Source organism: Hemibagrus wyckioides, linkage group LG07 (assembly GCF_019097595.1).
Source record: "Hemibagrus wyckioides isolate EC202008001 linkage group LG07, SWU_Hwy_1.0, whole genome shotgun sequence".
Classification (NCBI taxonomy): Eukaryota; Metazoa; Chordata; class Actinopteri; order Siluriformes; family Bagridae; genus Hemibagrus; species Hemibagrus wyckioides.
The window spans coordinates 22303154-22325598 of record NC_080716.1 but is presented as its reverse complement, the minus strand read 5'-3'; the positions used below and the strand labels follow the sequence as shown (position 1 = coordinate 22325598).

General features: G+C 39.4%; 1 pseudogene; it reads right to left on the bottom strand.

The window, feature by feature from the left end:
* Positions 1-6197: 6197 nt before the first annotated feature.
* On the bottom strand, positions 6198-21844 carry LOC131356251 (zinc-binding protein A33-like; annotated as a pseudogene).
* Between the last annotated feature and the right edge of the window lie 601 nt (positions 21845-22445).

The following is a 22445-nucleotide window of genomic DNA, read 5'->3' as shown; positions in this document are numbered from 1 at the left end:
GTGTTGAGGAAATGCTGGGTAAAGAAGCTGCAGGGAAGATCTCCAAAGTTCCACTTTCTGATAACAGAGTACAACGACGTATTGATGAAATGTCTTCTGATAAAAGCAAACAAACAAGTGCACAAATCCGGAGTAGTGTTGCATTTGCTCTACACTGACTCCACTGACATCGTTGAGGATTTCTTATTTTGCGAAGGACTGAAAGAACGAAAGATAGGTTCTGATATTAATGACTGCTTGAATGGATACAGTGGGAAAAGTGCGTAGGCCTCTGCATGAATGAAGTGCAGCAATGACAGGCAAGAAAAGCGGTGTTCTTGCTCTAGTAAAGGAGGTTTCCCCAGTAAGCTACTTTCACCCGCTGTTTTTTTACAACGTGGAGCCCTTTTTTACAACGTGAAGTTAAACAACATTTTACAGACTGCCATCAAAATAGTAAATGCTGTCAAGGCTGGGACACTCTCCTCCCGACTTCTCACATCGCTATGCACAGAAATGGGCTCAGATCATCAGCACCAGTCAGCACCATCAGAGTTTTTAACAAATGTTGATTCTCCTCTTGCTGTAAAATTGTCAGATGGTGAATGGTGCACAAAGCTTGCCTATCTGTTGGACATATTCACTCATATAAATGAACTGTATAAAGCATGCAATGTCACCAACAAGCTGAAATTGTGGAGATCCTGAGTGAAATTACAGTGAACGCTGTACATACACTGTACATACTCACCTCAGCAGGTTCATTCAGAAATTCCACGAGTATTTTCCCAATGTTGAAGGTAAGATATATTTTTTGTTCTATTATTATTATTATTATTATTATTATTATTATTATTATTATTATTATTATTATACATGTTAAGCATTAGTTTACTTCATTGTAATAGTAAGTTTACCTCTATCAAATCAATCATCTGTAGGTATGACAGAATGGGATTGGATAAGCATTCCTTCAGTAGAGAGACAAGAGAGTGCTCTGTCCTAACAGGAAGAGCAGAGGAGGAGCTGATAAACATAGCTTCAGACAGGAGCCTTCAACTTCTTTTCAGAGAGTCAAAGAATCTTGGACAATGCTGGGTGTTTGTTGCCAAGGAATACCCCACCTTAGGAGATGATGCACTCAAAGTTTTAATACCCTTTTCTCCCACATACCTATATGTGAGAGTGGATTTTCTGCTCCAGCTACAATCAAAACAAAATACAGATCTCGCAGACAGCTATCACAAGACATGCGTGTCAATAAGTCCAAAATAATTCCTAGATTAGATATGTTGTGTTCCAAGAAGCAGACACACTCTTTTCAGTAATAAAGCTCTGGAAATTTGTATTTAATGTCTTTGTAAATAAGTAGAACTCAGTACTCAGTTATTACTCTCATGATCTTAACATAACCATTAGGCTGCTGTTTTGACATTTGAATGGTTATAATACGGTATCTTACTGTGTTCCTTATAATCCTTTTGGTATTGCAATCAGTTGTTTATTTCATTTATGTATGTTTGTTGTTTTGAAACAGATGCGGTTTATTGGCTGATGCATCAGGGTGGGAGAAGTGGTGCACTTTTTTAAATGTGAGTGAAAATGACCAAACCTCTAATCCAGCATCCATGTTATATGAAAACTATCCAACACAGAAAATATTAATTAAAAACAAACAAACAAACAAACAAAAAAACAACAAACAAAATTGAGCTTTTGGGTAGAAAAGAAAAAATGTGTGTACAGCACTTTAAAAGAGATATGAATGTTTAAAATTTTATGAGGAAAAAGTAAAATATTTTTAAAGATGATTACATTTGTGAGGTGAAAATAAATTCTTTCTTAAAGGAGAGGAGCTGAATAAGCAGGGATTTATTAGATTTGTAGAAGGTTTTAATTTTTAAAATTTAATATTTTTAAAAGTATTCCTTGAAAAAAAAGTAGAAAAAAGGTTATGGTAGGAGTCTGTCAAAGAAGGGCTTCTGAACATTTATTGATTTTATTATGTCTCTAGTGATAAATATCTGGTACGTTTTAGGTTTTGAGAAACTGCAAATAATTTTTTCCCCACAATTTCTTTTTTATTTTTTCCTTTAACATACACATACATGTTTCCTGCATTTTTTTATTAGTGGAATGTAAGATGCCTTTCTGAAGTGAAAAGGGGTTTAAGGATTTAATACATGGCAGTAATTTTTATTTATTCAGTTGTGTGATATGGCCTCCATTTGAACATACAGTTCTTACTGTAACAGAGATGATTATTTTTCTGTAACACTGTAGAACATAGAATAAATTATTCCACTGCACAACTGCAATAGTAACTTGTTTTTCTTTGTTGATAAATGTCATACTCAATAACGTATAGTATAGAAGGACCTATTAAGCAGTACACACAATTTAACATTAAAATCTGTTTTTTTCCATTAAGTTTCATTTTTATTTAATTTCATTACATTTTTACTAAAAGATTATAAAAAAAAAACATTTAGCCTGCATACAAATTAATACTGTGAATAGTTGTATGTTAGTTTCATTACTTTATTAATTTCAATATTTGTATATAACATTTTGAAAGTTAAGTTGCTCTGGTTGTGTAAGAGCTCACAGACGCTTTGTATGAGCGCCAAGTGTCTAAAAGCTGCGCCCCTAAATTTAATCTACAAGTAATATATTAATTGTGGTTTTGGAAAGAGCAGCTGGTTTAACTGCAGTCCTTAAAATAAAACAGCAACAGCCACTGCTGTTAGGACAGACAGAACTATAGCAGTAACACACCTCAACACAGAATTATAAAAACTGCAGCAATAAAACTATTGCAATGGGCAGAAACAGAAGTGCAGAGTCAAATACATTCAAAACATTATGCAAAAAAATGTATTTTACAAATCAAACAAGTACATCTTTTATCAACAAGAACACTACTGTAATGGCTGCCCTGAACATTCAGACTCTGACTTTAGACTCTTTTGACTCGAGCTTTTGCTCTTTCCTGGTTTTCAGAAACAGTGTTTATTCTTCTTTTTCCACAGGAAGTCTGTCTACTGAAAACGCCAGGAAAAGAGATAAAATGTCATAAAGTGTAATACAGCAGACTTTCATATACTCATATAAAGCTGCAAATCTAGCTTTTATTAACAGTCATCTCAAAAACATTGCACAGGAAATCTATGCTTCATTATATCACCAGCATGCACTTGGCCATGTCCTGATCAGTGCGTGTCCATCTCTGACCCTGCTACCCCTGACCCTGTATCTGACTGACCTTTGCATGTGTTAATATAGAGTTAAGAAACAACCTTTAAATATTCTATCTAGTAAACACAGAGCAACTTACATTGCTTTAAAGGTATACATTTCATCATGATGAAACTGAACACATGAGCCAATTCACTGTTTCTAATTCAACATTAATGTTATGCTGTGATGCTATTGATGGGATAATGATATACTTGTCTAATTCATTAAAATAATCTTTAGCATAATAACAGGAGGTTTGACACGATACTACAATAGCCTAACATATAAGAAGCTTTCAATTAAATTTCCAAGATGAGTCTATATCGATTACATGTAACTGTGCGTAATCGCCCATCTTCTCACTTCCTCAAGACAGGTTAAAACACTAGACTAAAACACATGCAAATCGGGGTTATTCTACCAAATACTGATTTCTTAATGTTATTTAGCCAAAGCATTAACACAATTTGTTTACAAATTGTTGAAATTGAAATCTAGTCTTATGGTTTGCAAAAGAGAAATCTAAAATGAACTTCATGCTTGTTCACACCTCATGCCCAGTGTGCCTTGCCTTGCCTAGACTCAGGATTATGAATGAAAGGCAAACATACACAAGTGGATCATTCAGCTGTTCTGATCAAATTTTGGTATTTACACCTCACAGTTTTCTCAGACAAGACAGACAGCACACCTTGTCTTGTATCTTCTTTCCCTGAGCTCTCTCATGAGGGGCTTTTCCCCTAACCGACATTGTTGTGGAATATCTTGAGAACACTGGTTATAGGAACACTGGGTACATGGGAACACAATGGTTATATTTAAATCAACTTCTGTAATATATGTTACATAACTGATTGGAAACAAATTTATAATATGAGATAGCTGCCCTCACCAGAGAGGTACTTCCCATCTCTGACCAACCCCAAGGACACCCAAAATTGGGCTCCACATTTACAGGTAATTTTGAGGGACCAGGAGCAAAATAAAAAATGTTAAAGTTCTTGAACATGCAGTAACATACACAGATCAGGCATAGCATTATGATCAATGCCAGGTGAAGTGAATAACACTGCTTATCTCCTCATCATAGCTCCTGTTAGTGGGTGGGATATATTAAGCAGCAAGTGAATATTTTATCCTTAAAGTTGGTGTTAGAAGCAGGAAAAATGGGCAAGCGTAAGGATTTGAGTTTGACAAGGGGCAAATTATATCAGAGCATCTTCAAAACTGCAGCTCTTATGGGGTGTTCCTGGTCTGCAGTGGTCAGTATCTATCAAAAGTGGTCCAAGAAAGGAACAGTGGTGAACTGGCGACATGGTCATAGGTGTCCAATGCTCACTGATGCACAAGGGGAGCAAAGGCTGGCCCATGTGATCCGATCCAACAGACGAGCTACTGTTGCTCAAATTGCTGAAGAAGTTAATGCTGGTTCTGATTGAAAGGATTCAGAATAGACAGACAGTGCATTATAGGTCAGGGCTGTTTTGGTAGCTAAAGTGAGACCAACACAATATTAAGTAGGTGGTCATAAAATTCTGCCTGATCAGTGTATAATTTTGCATTATGTTTTTATAAAACATAGCATATAATGTATACAATAACATCTGATGTTATTAGAAAATATAGAAAATATATTATACTATTTCAAGTACATATATTACACTAAAATGTACACTACAGAAAAGTATATTATTACACTGAAAATGCTGTATGTTATTGAAACTATGTTATCAGAAGTGAATTTCCAATTTTAATGAGCTATGTATTGGCTGAGATCTGCTGCTATAGCTCTTTAACACTGTAAAGCTAGATTCTTCGATAGTATTTCATTTCATTTCACAGCCACATGGAAATATCAGGTTCTAATCTGAATATGAAAACACGTCCTCTTAATGACCACTTTCAGATGAAAATAAATGATAACAGCTGTAAACAGGATATGCATTCAAATATGATAATTTTTACTTTGCTTTTTCTGACTAAAAAAAGAAAAAAAGTGACACATTGTCTTTATAATATTACACAGTAAACAGTGAGGATCATGACAAACTTTATTTTAATACTGAAGGCAAGGGAAACAAAACAAGAAGATAAATGATTGAAAGAGTAAAAGAAAGTAATTTACACAATTTATCAGTCACTTTCTCTTATACAGTCTCACATTAAAAAGAGTGTCCTCAAACCAGATGAGAATAATAACAAGGACTGAATCTCTTCACTACAGCAGTATCAGGAGGTTTACAGAGCTCCAAATAAAACCACACAAAATTCAGACTGTTAACCAAACTAGTTGGCTACTTATTTATTGGCAGACTGTTATTTTTGCTGTGTGTGTGTGTGTGTGTGGCTTGATTGTGGTGGGTTCTCTCTTGTAGTCATCAGTAATTGCCAGTACAATTGTATAATGTGTCATGTGTTCATGTATATTCACCTTTTCATCTCAACACCTGAAATAACTGAGGTCAAGATAGACCTAAAAGTGTTATATCATAAAGTGAGCAATGCTCTTTATCTCTGTATGACAACTAATTCATTATTGTAATGACAAAGTTTTGGAAGCCCAAAGTGAGTTTAGTAATAGAGTAATAAAAGTTGGATAAAACTTGCAATAATAAAGAAAAAGAAGATCTCTATGATTGACAATGAATTTGATTTTGCATATTGATTTTGATATTAGTCATTAATCAAAATGTAAATTGAGTATAAAATGCTATGTATAGATCTGAGAGATTTGTATGTATTGTAAGTATGTATTGTAAAATTTTTATCATGTCACAATTTATATATTGTCACATCAATGCAGGTGTTCATCTTTAAAAAGAAAATTTCAGGGTTTGTTTTTGCTATTTAAACATTTTTAATTATTTAATATTATATTACATTGTCATTTTGTTGTTTTTGAAATATTCTGCAGAATATGTAAAAATCTGTTCTGTAAAAATCCCTTTTTAAACTTACCAATTTATGTGAGTCTAAAATCATCTAGTCTTAAATACAGGAGAAATGATCAGTGGTGCTGAATTTTTACCGCCTTCATTTAAACAAGGACTGAAGTATGGATAGAGTTTCTCAGTGAAAGACTGACCAGTGAAAGAGTAGATATGAGATCTGGACTTCACGTCATAAAAGGAGACCAGACCCTCCTCATAATCCACAAACACCCCCACCTTCTCCACCTTCTCTCTCGGTGTGAGGGGGGCAGGGGGACCAGCAAAAGCAATGTACTGATTCTCATTCCTCAGCCACACAGTCCAGAATCCATTCTGAGGTCTCAGTGTAATGTGTACCTTCCTGTTAATGGACTCTGTAGCCACTCCAACATCCCATTTAGTTTTCCCTCTGACCTGCACCTCATAATAAAATCTCCCTGAGGAGAAACTCTGCTTTCCCAGAACCATAACACATGTATTAAACCTCTGTGGTGTATCAGGGACATTCTGTCGTGTGTCTCCATTTGTCACTTGTTTTCCATCAGCAGACAGGATGAGATATGGACTGGCTGTATCAGGATCCAGAGTCACATCCACTGAGAGAAACACACAGTGTGTGATATGAGTATGCAGGTAAAAATATTAAATCATCATCCAGTGAATCATATTCATTAGGATTTATAAGAGGATTTGTAGAAAATTAAATAATGAAATATTTTTGAAGATATTGCTTAAAAAAACTTGTACAGTTTAGGGTAGGAGTCAGACAAAGATGAGCAAAATAAAATATTTTCATTCTTAGTGATATTGTAACGTCATATGCAGAGCCAGAACACCAGAGGGCACCATCACATGAATATTGACTTTCTGGCTATGGCTTTGTTCTTGCTCGGCTATATAAGCAGCACGCTGTCTGTTGTTAGCTGCGAAGTATTGTTCTCTCTTGCAGTTTACATATCAAGCCTTGCTATTTGCCGCTGATTGCTATTTTCGTGTATGATCCTTGCCTGTCCCTGTTTTCTACGTCTCTCGTTTCTCGGCTTTGTTTCGGTTTACTCTAGTGTTTGATTTCCCGGTTTTGACCCTTTTGCACTGCCACATCGATACTGATTCTAGCCTGCCGTCTTGTTTAATAAAGATCTGCATTATGGATTCTGCTAAGCCTGCCTCCGGTGCATCCTTACAGAATACTTCGCCTGCGGAAAATCCAGCGGATCTTAGTGCGACCTTCGTTCGCCAAGGGCACATGATCCGGTGCTACCAGGACCAGGTTGCGGAGTTAGAAGCCACCAACGTGCGGCTGCTACAACAACAAGCGCCGACCACGGCCTCAGCTCCCGTGCCACCTCCGCACAGAGAATTACCACGGTTTGCGCTGTCAGAGAAGTTTGATGGTACCGCCGATCGATGCCGGGGTTTCCTGCGTCAAGTGGACAACTTTTTCACTTTACAACCGGAAGCCTACGGCAGCGAAACCATAAGATGCGCATTCATGCTGTCTCTTCTAACGGGTAAAGCACTGGATTGGGCGTCAGCAGTGTGGGATTCGGATCCCCAAGTCAAAATCTCGGCGGATTACTTTGCGAACCTAATCAAGGAAGTGTTCGAATATCCGGCAGGAGGTAAAGACATTTCCGTACAGTTATTGGAATTACGCCAGGGAACTGCTACTGCTGCTAATTACGCTATTGAGTTTCGCACGCTTGCTGCTTAGTCAGGCTGGAATGAGACAGAATTAATAGCAGTGTTTCGGGAAGGACTTTCCAGAGAATTGAAAGCTGAAATGGCGTGCAGGGACATTACTGCAACACTCTCCCAGTATATATCCACTGCTATTCGCCTTGACAACCTGCGCTGCCAGCATCGTACACAGACTTCCACTACTCGCTCCACACCGCGCCGCTCTATGGAATACCACTGCCAGAGAGAGGAAGCCGCTGAGCCGATGCAACTGGGGATTTCTCGTGTCTCAGAGGGGGAGCGCGAACGCCGTTTCCAGCAGCAGCTGCGTTTTCTACTACGGACAACCAGGTCAACGGATCTTCCAGTGCCCTGAAAAGCCTACCACCTCCCAGGTAGAGGTCGTGAGACTGGTTTCTAAAGTTTCTCTGCCAGTTAGCTTCTTGCATAAGGATTCTCGCTTTCTCGTCACAGCGCTGATTGATTCTGGAGCTGCAGTAAATCTGATTGACCGCAATCTAGTACGAGAACTCGGACTCATTACCATCCCATGTATCCCACCGCTAAGAGTCACCGCCATTGACGATCAACCTATTGGGAAGGGCCTACTAACTCATCACACATCTGTCATAGAAGTTCAGATTGGATTATTTCATCGAGGAAAAACTAAGCTTCTTTGTCTTTACCTCCCCATCTAACCCCGTCGTCCTAGGCCTTCCCTGGCTCCAACTTCATAAACCAGATATCTCATGGAAGGATGGAGAACTAAGAAAGTGGTCTCCCTTTTGCATCGAGAACTGTTTTTCCGATAAGATGATCCGTCCCTGCCTCTCCACCTCCATCGAAAGCCCAACGGCATCTCTCCAAATCATCCTCCCAAAAGAATACCAGGATTTCCAAGAGGTCTTTAGTAAAGAGAAGGCCGCCGAGTTACCCATGCATCAACCCTGGGATTGTGCTATTGACCTCCTTCCTAACACCACACCTCCAAAAAATCGCATTTATCCTTTATCTCTCCCCAAAAAACAAGCTATGGAGGAATATATCGAAGAAGCCTTAGCGGCTGGATACATTCGTCCCTCTACGTCACCAGCTGCTGCAGGATTCTTCTTTGTGGAAAAAAAGGACGGAGGTCTTCGACCCTGCATTGATTACAGAGGCCTGAATGCTATCACAGTTCCGTATGCCTATCCACTTCCTCTTGTGCCCGCCACACTCGAACAGTTATGAGGAGCCAAGATCTTCACTAAGCTTGACCTGCGCAGCTCATATAATCTTATCCGGATCAGAGAGGGCGACGAATGGAAGACAGCGTTTCACACAACACATGGACACCATGAGTACATGGTCATGCCTTATGGACTTACGAACGCCCCAGCCGTCTTCCAATCACTCATTAATGAAGTATTCCGAGATATGTTAAATAAATTCGTCATTGCATATATTGACGACATTCTTATTTACTCCACCAACTATGAACAACACATCTCTCATGTTTGTGCTGTCCTTCAATGCCTCACGGACCACAGCCTATATGTCAAACTAGAAAAGTGTGAGTTTCACTGTTCTTCCGTTGCTTTCCTAGGGTACTTAATCTCGCCCAAGGGAGTAGAAATGGATCAGAAGAAAGTATCCGCCATAACATCTTGGCCAGAACCCACGTCTATCAAAGGTTAATGACACTTTCTCGGATTTGCAAACTTCTACAGGAGGTTCATCCGAAATTATAGTACTATTGCAAGCCCCGTTAACTTCTCTGTTGAAAGGCAAACCCAAGAAATTGACATGGACGGATCAAGCCCGGACTGCGTTTCGGAGACTAAAAGTGAACTTCTATTCCGCTCCGATACTCTGCCACCCTAACCCTGAGCTACCGTTTGTAGTGGAGGTGGACGCATCAAGTAGTGGAATAGGTGCCGTGCTCTCCCAATGCCAGCCAGTGTCCAAGAAACTTGGCTTATCTCCGAGATGCTAAACGCCTCAACTGCCGCCAGGCTAGGTGGGCGCTATTCTTCACTAGATTCCAGTTTTCAGTTTCATATCGCCCAGGCTCTAAGAACGGGAAAGCCGATGCTCTATCCAGAATCCATGAGACCCTAGAACAACCTGCCAGTCCTGAAACTATCCTCCCACCATCCGTCCGAATAGCCCCCGTGCAATGGGACCTAATGAGAGACATCGAACAAGCGCAGTCTACCGAAACTCCTCCCCCTACCATTCCTCCTACCAAAGTATACGTGCCCTCGAGTCTCCGCCAGCGAGTTTTACAGTGGATCCGTGAGAGCCCGAGTTCCGGACATCCAGGCATCCATAGAACCATTCAGCTGGTGTGACAACGATTCTGGTGGCCATCCCTCAACCACGATGCAGAGGAATTTGTCCGTTCATGCTCGACTTGCGCTCAGTCCCGAACCAGTCGTCAGCTACCCGAAGGACTCCTAGAGCCACTGCCCATTCCTCATCGACCATGGTCTCACATAGCAGTGGACTTCCTCACCGACCTCCCTGTCTTGCAAGGCTTCACTACAGTCATGATAGTAATTGACAGGTTTTCCAAGTCATGTAAGCTAATCCCCATGAAGGGTCTACCTACCGCCATGGAAACTGCTACCGCAATCTTTCAGGAAGTTTTTTGTCACTATGGCCTACCAGAGGACACTGTTTCTGATTGCGGCCCACAGTTCACCTCCCGTGTGTGGTCGGAGTTTTGTAAACGTCTAGGAATCAGTATCAGCCTCAGCTCTGGGTATCATCCTCAGACTAATGGACAAGCAGAGAGACTTAATCAAGAGATTGGAAGATTTCTAAGAACTTACTGTAGCCGCGAACAGCACCGCTGGAGTGAGTTTCTCCCTTGGGCTGAGTATGCCCAAAACTCATTGCGCCACACCTCCACCGGCTTAACTCCTTTCCAGTGTGTGCTGGGTTACCAACCTCCCCTCTCCCCTTGGTCCGGGGAACCCTCAGATGTGCCCACGGTCGAGGACTGGTCCAGACGTAGCCAAGAGGTATGGGAGAGAGCTCATGTGCGCCTCCAAAGGGCGATCCGACAACAGGAAATTCACTCTAACCGTCGTCGGCGCCCTCATCCTGCTTACCAAGTGGGGCAGAAAGTATGGCTCTCTACAAAAAAATTTAAGACTGAAGCTCCCGTGTCATAAGCTGAGCCCCAAGTTGTTGGCCCGTTCCGAATCCTACACCAAGTGAACCCTGTTTCTTTCCACCTCGAGCTTCCCCCCACATACCGCATTTCTCCCACCTTCCATGTCTCTTTACTGAAGCCCTTTCATGAACCTCAGACCTTCAGCCCCACTATCACCGAACTACCCCCTCCGTTGGACATTGATGGTTCTCTAGCTTATCAGGAACTCACGATTCTTGACTCTCTTCGTCGAGGTGGACGCCTTCAATATCTGGTGGATTGGGAGGGGTACGGCCCGGAAGAACGCTGCTGGGTCAATGCTCAGGACATTCTCGACCCCTCTCTCACGGAAGAATTCCACCTGAACTTCCCGAACCGACCGCGTCGTCGAACACCTGGAGGTGTTCCTAGAGGAGGGGGTTCTGTAACATCATATGCAGAGCCAGAACACCAGAGGGCATCATCACCATCACGGCTATATAAGCAGCACGCTGTCTGTTGTTAGCTGCGAAGTATTGTTCTCTCTTGCAGTTTACATACCAAGCCTTGCTATTTGCCTCTGATTGCTATTTTCGTGTATCATCCTTGCCTGTCCCTGTTTTCTACGTCTCTCGTTTCTCGGCTTTGTTTCGGTTTACTCTAGTGTTTGATTTCCCAGTTTTGACCCTTTTGCACTGCCACATCGATACTGATTCTAGCCTGCCGTCTTGTTTAATAAAGATCTGCATTATGGATTCTGCTAAGCCTGCCTCCGTTGCATCCTTACAGATATATTTGTGTTTGTAATTTTTGTTTTTCAGGAATTACAAAGAAAGAGTCACAGAACAATAGAGAAAAGCATTTGTGGACAAACTTGATGCTTTTTGACATGAAGTGCAGTTTGAAATGTTCTTGTTAATAAGTGCACCATATCAACATTAAGTTTAATTTTGATACCACATAAAAAAACATTTTCAACAAACCTAGAATATTATTCCAGCCATATACAGTGCTCAGAATAAATGAGTACACCCCCTTTGAAACGGAAGATTTCAATCCATTTCTCAGTGAATATGAGACCAATTTACTGTATTTTTCAAAATATTTTTATTAAACATTTATTTTTATTAGCATTAAAGCGTGGCCAACTGACATCTTTAGAATAAGAAAAATAAAAAAATTTAATTCACGTAAGGTGCAAAAATGATTACACCCTACAACAAGCTCAAATAAATTTAATAATTTTATGGCCTCCTTCAGAAACAAATTAAATGAGAGTCAGAAATAAAAAATAAACCATCTGAGCATTTAGTGTCATTTTGTCAACAGTATATGGGAGTGGATTTTTTCTCTTAAATATCTCTTAATTGTCACTTATCCTGTGGTCACCTGTTTGATGATTGATTAGACTCATCCACTGGTGAATTCCTGTTCATTACAATTTTATATTATGTTTTCTCCAAACACATTCATTGCTGTTTACTCATTTTTGCACCATGATCTATTAAACTATTTTATTAGAATAGTTCCAATTTTGCCTTTGCTACTGATTAATCTCATTTAAAATCAATAAACCAGATTTGCATAAATATCTCATTGTATAGGATCAAAAAGGGATTCTGAAGAATATCAAAAACAAATACAGGACTATATAAGAATGCTGCCATCATCATGAAAACGTCCACATCAGAGATATGCAAACTAAAGCTGCAACTAATGATTATTTTCTAATCAATTCATCTGTAAATTATTTCTTCTATTAATCGATTACTCTAACGATGATTTTTTTGATTGGTCTATCGATTACTTTCTGGCTGTGAACTCTCCAGTAAAGAATAACATAACTTATACCATAAATGTTTCAACCTTTTATTTAAGTGTACTTTTTTATTCATATATTTATTTATTTATTTATTTATTTTACAAATAAAAATGTTACAACATAAAAAAATATCCTGGAGGGAAGTGTGTAAGTGTGAAATGTGTTAATTATGTCATGAAAGCCCTGACCCTCCACAACAGAAAGCAGCCTCATATCCTTGACAATCATGTTAGGATGCATGAATTTTAGGAAATCTATGAATTATATATAATTATTATATACAGCAGCTTCATTTCTGTCAGAAATTTTTACCGTGAAATCTATTAACAAAGAGAACAACACTATTTATCACAAAAGTTAAGATTATTCCAGTGTAAGCCTATTTAGGAAAGGTATTGTTTACTACATTCTGCTATTAATTACCGTAGATCAGGAGTCTCCAACATTTTTCCTCTGAGAGCTACACTGACAAAATGAAGGTGGTGAAGAGCTACTCCTGTTATATTATTAGTAAATGTAGTTCAGATATTTATCTATAGAAGGTTGCTTACACCGATTTACAGTTTACTGGTAATGTAAACTATTGGAACAGTTTTATAAGGAAATACGCACATAAACCAAATTCTTGTAAATGCTCTGAAAACTGGCGTTGCCAGACTAGCCGTTAGCGTAGGCTAGTCTGGCAAAGCATAGGCTTAAAGTCTTCGGTTTAAATCAGCACTACTCCCATACACTGACACCAAGCTTCTTTTAGACAAAACTTAGTTTAATAAATACTTACACTGCTGTCTTGACATTTTTGAGTTCAGGGAGCTACAGGATGCTTTCATTTAAGATGTTCGTTTCACTATGTGCACAGGACCATTTGATTAAGTCTCTGTTTAAAAAACTTTTGATGTTCGGGCTTTTGGGGATACAGCATTGTTTTCACCACGCTTAAACATCATGATGCACTGACACACTCCACAAACAGTGACGTATTTACGTAATCGATTACTAATGCAAAGCTATGTGTACTATACAAATAAACAGATGCATACCAGTCAGTGTGATCTCTGACCCTGCTTGTCTTTGCTGAGCTCTATTATCTGGGGGTTATATGCAGTCACTTTAAGTCTCCCTTACATGCTTGCAATAGTGGAAAGTGGCAACATTGCTTCAGAATATTGCAAGCTTGCCAACAAAAGCTCTCCATGCGTCAAACATGTCCAAAACAGTGTGCATTATGTCATTCATGTCCACGCTCTGGTCTTGAAACCCAGCTCTTAGCTGAGAGCTAACATTTTTATGCCATTTCTTCAATACTTTGCTGAACACTTCTATCAGACATGGGAATTTCTTTTATTCTGGATTTTATTGTCTCTTTGTTTAGTAAGCCTTCAAACAGAAATTCTGAGCTACAGAGAAAATGCTTCTTTAATACACTATATTGCCAAAAGTATTCGCTCACCCATCCAAATAATCAGAATCAGGTGTTCCAATCACTTCCATGGCCACAGGTGTATAAAATCAAGCACCTAGGCATGCAGACTGTTTTTACAAACATTTGTGAAAGAATGGGTCGCTCTCAGGAGCTCAGTGAATTCCAGCGTGGAACTGTGATAGGATGCCACCTGTGCAACAAATCCAGTCGTGAAATTTCCTCGCTCCTAAATATTCCACAGTCAACTGTCAGCTGTATTATAAGAACGTGGAAGTGTTTGGGAACGACAGTAACTCAGCCACGAAGTGGTAGGCCACGTAAACTGACCGAGCGGGGTCAGTGGATGCTGAGGCACATAGTGTGAAGAGGTCGCCAACTTTCTGCAGAGTCAATCGCTACAGACCTCCAAAATTCATGTGGCCTTCAGATTAGCTCAAGAACAGTGCGCAGAGAGCTTCATGGAATGGGTTTCCATGGCCGAGCAGCTGCATCCAAGCCATACATCACCAAGTGCAATGCAAAGCGTCGGATGCAGTGGTGTAAAGCATGCCGCCACTGGACTCTAGAGCAGTGGAGACGCGTTCTCTGGAGTGACGAATCACGCTTCTCCATCTGGCAATCCGATGGACGAGTCTGGGTTTGGCAGTTGCCAGGAGAATGGTACTTGTCTGACTGCATTGTGCCAAGTGTAAAGTTTGGTGGAGGAGGGGATTATGGTGTGGGGTTGTTTTTCAGGAGCTGGGCCCCTTAGTTCCAGTGAAAGGAACTCTGAATGCTTCAGCATACCAAGACATTTTGGACAATTCCATGCTCCCAACTTTGTGGGAACAGTTTGGAGCTGGCCCCTTCCTCTTCCAACATGACTGTGCACCAGTGCACAAAGCAAGGTCCATAAAGACACGGAGGACAGAGTCTGGTGTGGATGAACTTGACTGGCCTGCACAAAGTCCTGACCTCAACCCGATAGAACACCTTTGGGATGAATTAGAGCGGAGACTGAGAGCCAGGCCTTCTCGTCCAACATCGGTGTGTGACCTCACAAATGTGCTTCTGGAAGAATGGTCAAAAATTCCCATGAACACACTCCTAAACCTTGCGGACAGCCTTCCCAGAAGAGTTGAAGCTGTTATAGCTGCAAAGGGTGGACCGACATCATATTGAACCCTATGGATTAGGAATGGGATGTCACTTAAGTTCATATGCGAGTCAAGGCAGGTGAGTGAATACTTTTGGCAATATAGTGTATATGCTATCTCTGGGTAATATCATCAGGAAATATGAAGTTATATTTCATTTAACTTCTATGCCGATGACATCCAATTTTATGTTCTTTTAAAACCAGATTCACTTCGTGCGCTCCAGTCCTTGTCCAGCTGTTTATTCGACATTAAACATTGGCTGGCTAGTAATTTTCTAAGTATTAATGAGAATAAGTGTGAATGCATATTATTTGGTTCGCAGGAGCAGCCTAATCTAAACCTTAGGGGTCTTGATTTTAAAAATGAGGTTCGCAACCTAGGTGTCGTAACAATTTGCATTTTGCGAAGCAAGTAACCTCAGTTGTCAAAACAAGCTTCTTTCAACTCTGTTTATGATCAAAGGTGAAACCTTTTATTTTGATGAAAGACATAGAAAAAGCCATTCATGCTTTTATAAGTTCCAAATTGAATTACTGTAACACTCTTTATTTAGGCATTATCCAGTCCTCTCTTCATCGCCTACAGCTGGTTCAGAACACTGCAGCATGGCTTTTAACCGATACCAATAAGGATGCACACATCACCCTGGTCCTTTCTTCTCTCCACTGTCTCACGGTACCTTACAGAATTCAATATAAAATCTTGATATTTGTTTTTAAATCTCTGTCAGGTATGACCCCAATCTATTTAAATGAACGACATATTTATTCACATATTTATTAAGACATATTTATTCACCAAAGCCTTTGTTTTGTAGTAGAGGGTCTGCTTAGTCTCGTCTCCTGCTTTTTAATGTTTTCTTTTTTATTTTGTACTTTTATGTTATCTCTAATTATATTACTATAATTTGCACATTTGCACTTTGTTCAGCACCTAGGTTCTACATGGTAGTTGTTAGGTGTTATATTGATTGAACTGAATTGAATTACCATAAACCAAACCAGCTGAATAAGCTAATTTTGTGTGAACGTTTAAAAAAAAGTCAATATTGAACTATTACTATTATTTTGTAATATTTTATATATTTTATATATAAATGGTGGAATTGAGTAATTTGATTTAACACAATGGGTTTCCTGACTAGACTTATTATTGTCAGATTTTATTTATTCACATGGATTCTGTTATTTATCAGTAAATTGTTCCCCTTTCACATACCTTGATGACCTCAGCAAGACTGAAAAGGACTGTTTTCACAAAAAAGGGAACATCTTTGATATTGACGGTGATATTAATTTTGAAAACAGAGACCTGAAATTGTATTGGACTTTATGTGATGAAATAATAGTATTTTTATGGCATTCATATGCATGTGCAATGGGAAATATTAAAGAGTATTTTACTAGGAAACACCAGCTGCACTAATAAGAAATGTCTACAGCACACTCGTCCTGCATCTTCATGCAGCAGGATAGATTCATTCAGCGCTTTTACTTTGGCAGCATCGTAGCTTTATTTCTAACGCTGTCGAATCTCCAGCAGCTTCCAAGATAAAAAAGATCTGCCATGTGTTTACTTTATCCTTTATCCAAAATACTTCATTTTGTGCTTATAGATTTACATTTATCATTTACACTTCACTATGATTTACTTCAGTGGCAAGTGCTGATAGGAACTGAAGGCACTTCACTTCAAGGTTGCTTACACTGACTTACAGTTCAGTGGTAATGTAAACTAATGGAATAGTTTTATAAGGTTACATGCACATAAACCAACTTCATGTAAATGCTCTAAAACGAGTTCATAGAGCTACAGGATGATTTCTTTTAAGATGTTCGTTTCACTATGTATGCAGAACTTTGATTAAGTCTCTGTTTTTGATGATTGGGTTCGGGCTTTTGGGGATACAGCATCGTTTTCACCACGTGTACACAATGCATTGACACACTCCATGCACATCATTGTATTTACGGAATCAGTTATTAATGCAAACCTTTGTGATAATAAGAGACACTTTAGAACTTCCTTTTATCTGGAGAGATCCACAGATGTAAATACGTGTTATAATGCAGTAGTGTACTGCTGATATGTACATTTTAATATAAGAAGAAATCAGAAACCTCACTGTACCTGCATACTGCTGAATCCTTTTCAGTTCTGTGAAAAATAATTATAACAAAATATCACTTTTGTTAGATTTCAGATCAGTTATTGTTATTTCTTCTTGAAATATAACAAAATTATTATATAAATCAGTCCATTATTAGTGACTTATTTCTCAAATATAAAATACAAAAACATTTCTCACCTGTTTCCATTAACTTGTCGAGTGTTTTAGAGAGTTTCTCATTCAGAGTTTGCTGAAGCTGAGACAGAGCTGTCCTCACAGTGTCCACACTCAGATCAGTGTTAATACTGATCTCAGTCCAGTTCTTGGTGTGTGGAGGGCTGCACATGGAGGAGTAAATCTACAGTAGAGCAGGAGAGAGGAGAAATCCCTCAGCATGCTGAGTGTTGTTCTGTAATGTTCTGCATTGCCAGTGAGCAGAGAGAGGAACACTGACCTGTAGGAGGTGGAGATGCTCCTCAGTGTGTGAGAGCTGCTCCAGCTCAGTGTCTCTCCTCTTTAGCACAGTGATTTCCTGTTCCAGCTCTTTAATGAGTCCTTCAGCCTGCCTCTCTGCTGCTTTCTGCTTCTCCTCCATCACCTCGAGCAGCTCAGCCTGACTTCTCTCAATGGAGCGAATCAGAGCAGTGAAGACTTCAACACTGTCTGCTTTCTCTTTCTCTGTGCTTCTCTAAAGGAGGAACACATTTTCACTTTCATCAGATAACACTGAATAGTGAACTAATGTTTACTGCAGTTTGTTAATTTTTCAGAATACAGTGAACAGCACAATATGCAGATAAAGTTGTGCTCATAAGTTTACATACCCTGGCAGAATTTCTGATTTCTTGGCTATTTTTCAGAGAATATGAATGATAACACAAAAACTTTTCTTTCACTCATGGTTAGTGGTTGGCTGAAGCCATTTATTGTCAAACAATTGTGTTTACTCTTTTTAAATCATAATGACAACAGAAACTACCCAAATGACCCTGATCAAGTTTACATACCCTGGTGATTTTGGCCTGTGGGAAGTTAAGGGTAGTTGAACTGTATAAAACAGGAAAGGGACATAAAAAGATATCCAAGGAATTGAGAATGCCAATCAGCAGTGTTTAAACTCTAATAAAGTAATGGAAAATGAGGGGTTCTGTTGAAATCAAACCATGGTCAGGTAAACCAACTAAAATTTCAGCCACAGCTGCCAGGAAAATTGTTCGGGATGCAAAGAAAAACCCACAAATAACTTCAGGTGAAATACAGGACTCTCTGAAAACATGTGGTGTGGCTGTTTCAAGATGCACAATAAGGAGGCACTTGCAGAAAGATGGGCTGCATGGTCGAGTTGCCAGAAGTAAGCCAGTACTACATTACATTACCAAACAGCACAGAGACAAGCCTCAAACCTCTGGCACAAAGTCATTTGGAGTGATGACACCAAAATTGAACTTTTTGGCCACAGCCATAAACGCTACATTTGGAGAGGAGTCAACAAGGCCTATGATGAAAGGTACACCATTCCTACTGTGAAACACAGAGGTGGATTGCTGATCTTTTGGGGATGTGTGAGCTACAAAGGCACAGGAAATTTGGTCAAAATTGATGGCAAGATGAATGCAGTATGTTATCAAAAAATACTGGAGGAAAATTTGCACTCATCAGCCCGGAAGCAGTGCATGGGACGTACTTGGACATTCCAACATGACAATGATCCAAAACACAAGGCCAAGTCGACCTGTCATTGGCTACAGAAGAATAAATTGAAGGTTCTGGAGTGGCCATCTCAGTCTCCTGACCTCAGTATCATTGAGCCACTTTGGGGACATGGGGATCTCAAACGTGCAGTTCATGCAAGACAGCCCAAGAATTTACAGGAACTGGAGGCTTTTTGCCAAGAAGAATGGGCAGCTTTACCATCTGAGAAGATAAAGAGCCTCATCCACAACTACCACAAAAGACTTCAAGCTGTCATTGATGTTAAAGGGGGCAATACACAGTATTAAGAACTGGGGTATGTAAACTTTTGATCAGGGTCATTTGGGTAGTTTCTGTTGTCATTATGATTTAAAAAGAGTAAACACATTTGACTGATAATAAATGGCTTCAGCCAAACACTAACCATGAGTGAAAGAAAAGTTTTTGTGTTATCATTTATATTCTCCGAAAAATGGCCAAGAAATCATACATTCTGCCAGGGTATGTAAACTTATGAGCACAACTGTATGTAACAATAACAACTTTTTTTATTGTACACACTTTGCTTTGGTCTACTGAGTGTTTGATCTCTTTTATCTTCTTCAGCCGGTCCTGAATCATCTGCTGCACATCCGTCTGTGTTTTTCCAAGCTGAGTCTGAAGACAAAGCAGAAGACACATAATTGACTTTATGCTTATTAAATTGTAATAAAAAGTTGATGTTAATCAGTCTTTCTCACCTTCCTCTCTCCACTCTCCTCCTCTATAGGAACAGTGTTGTGATTCTTGTGGTCTGTCTCAGTGCAGAACTGACACACACACATCTGATCATCTCTACAGAACAGCTCCAGAGCTCTCGTGTTTCTGGCATACGTAGTCCTCCAGGTTCTCCACAGGGTTTATTAGTTTGTGTTTCTTATGTTTGGGCATATTATTATGAAATTCCAAATGAGTTTTACACAAACTAGCACAACAATCCAGACAGGATTTCATGGCCTTCAGCTTCTCTCCAGTGCAGGCATCACAAAGAACCTCAGGTTTGTCAGCACCACTTTTCTTCTTGAAGTGATCTGCAACCTCTCTCAGTGTTATATTAATCTTCAGTTCAGGTCTCTTGGTTAATTTCTCTTTACATAATGGACATTGACAGTGTTGACTCTTCTCCCAGCACTGTGTAAGGCAGCTCTTACAGAAGTTGTGTCCACATGGAGTGGTGACTGGATCAATGAACACACCCAGACAGATCGAACACAGCAGCTGCTCTTCAGACAGGAGAGTGCTGGAGTCATGGAAAACTAGATTCCAGAGATTATATAGGAAATATATAATTTTAGGAAATGCATTAAATCGAAAATTATACACACACACACTGTCTAACTGAACTGGGTTTGAAGAAAAACATTGGAGCATGTTTCTGTTCAAGTTATATACTTAGTTTGATGAGCAGTCTCAGACTTTTTCTGTACTGAACTACACACACACACAGCACTCACTCTGTATTTAAACATATTTTTTTGGCCTAGAAATCTATTTCTAGATTATTGCAGTTTTCCTTCACAGTGTGAAAAGCTCCACTGTATACTTAATTGACTGGTTTAACTGGATACATTTCCAAGTCAGTGAACTATTAAAGCATGCAATAAATCTACTATAAATCAGTATATTTGAGTTCAATGTGGGCTTATTATCAGTAAAGAAACAACGAAGGTTGTTGATCTTTCGGCTGCTCCCCACGTGCATGAGGGGTCACCACAGCGGACAAACAGGTCCGCACAACAACTTGGCACAGGTTTTACGCCGGGTGCCCTTCCTGATGCAACCCTCCCATTTTATCCGGGCTTGGGACCGGCACTGCATCTAGTGGCTTGGGTGGGGGGCACTCGCTGGGACACGAACCCGGGCCTTCTGCATGGTAGGTGAGAAACCTACCACTGAGCCACCAGCGCCCTTTAATGAAACAATTAAGGTAATCATTAAAAACACACATACTGGAAAGTTGCCTAATCACTTGACTACTGCTGAATATGCACATTGGGTTGATCTGCTCCAAGCTCCTTGATTCTTTTCTTTTCTTCATCCGAAGGCTTTGTGAAAGACTATTTTTGTAAAGATATAACCGAATTTTCTCTAATCTCAAGATATTTCGCTTGCTTCCACATTAATCAGTACCTGTCCATTAACTGACCGCATCTGTTGAGCGGTAATGAGACTCATTGAGAATGATCCAATCATATGAGGCCAAATATATTAAAAACATATTGATTCGCTAACAACAAAAGTGGGCGGTTCCGGGGCGCAGAGTTCCCCCAAAGACAATTTGAAGCAAGCCAATCGAAGCTCAGCCTCAAGTCACATGGTTTTCAAAAGTATACGTAACCACATACGCACTCATTTGTCCGGCGCCCCGCGCACACAAACACACACGCGAGCGAAATACAGTTTTGTTTTGTTTTTATTTTCAACAAATGATAATATGTATAACAGGAATGGTAAGACTAAATTATTTTATTTTGTTATTAAAATATATAATTATGGTTAACGTGTTAAAGTAGCAGTCTAATCTGGCTAACTTTAAGGGGGCGGTGCCCTAGCGCCCCTATTGACCAGCCACCACTGTTCATGAATGATTTTTATTACTTACAATTATCTGGTGTGTCCATGCTTTTCCTTCTGGCTTTTCTTGGTTGTGTTGATGAAGGTTCTGCCATCTTCTGCTCTTTTATGACAAGAAATTATTTGGTACACACATATAAATTCAAATTTTATAAGGTAGGTATTTTATATAAGAGTAGGTATGAGCTATTTTAAAGGTGAGTAAGGAACCAATCATAAGCAAGGAATATTGAACAATATTGAAAAGTTGTTTATAATCGTGTTCAACTTTAATGGGCCTTAAACAGCTGATTCTGTTCATTTAACGTCGCTTAAAAGGTTAATGAGCTAGCAAGAAATACCACTTACCACTTTCACTGAACACTAAAGTACCTACCTTTATTTTGTCCTTTTTATTGAAAGTGAGAATTGTCTGTTTTCACTCCTCTCGGCATCTTTAATTGTGTTGTAGTTATATTCTTCTGTAAAAAGAGAGAGAGAGATTTTAGCTCGACGTATGTTTTCCAACCGATTCCCTTTCACTTTCAGTTACCTGGTATGATATTACTTACCTGTTCACTTCGTAGTGGACTAAGATACTGAAGAGATCGCTAATTTTATCAATAATATGTATTATGTGTAGAATGGACCAAATGTGTAATTACATAAATCAGCAATATTATAATAATAAGTAGGCATTACACACATAGTTCACAA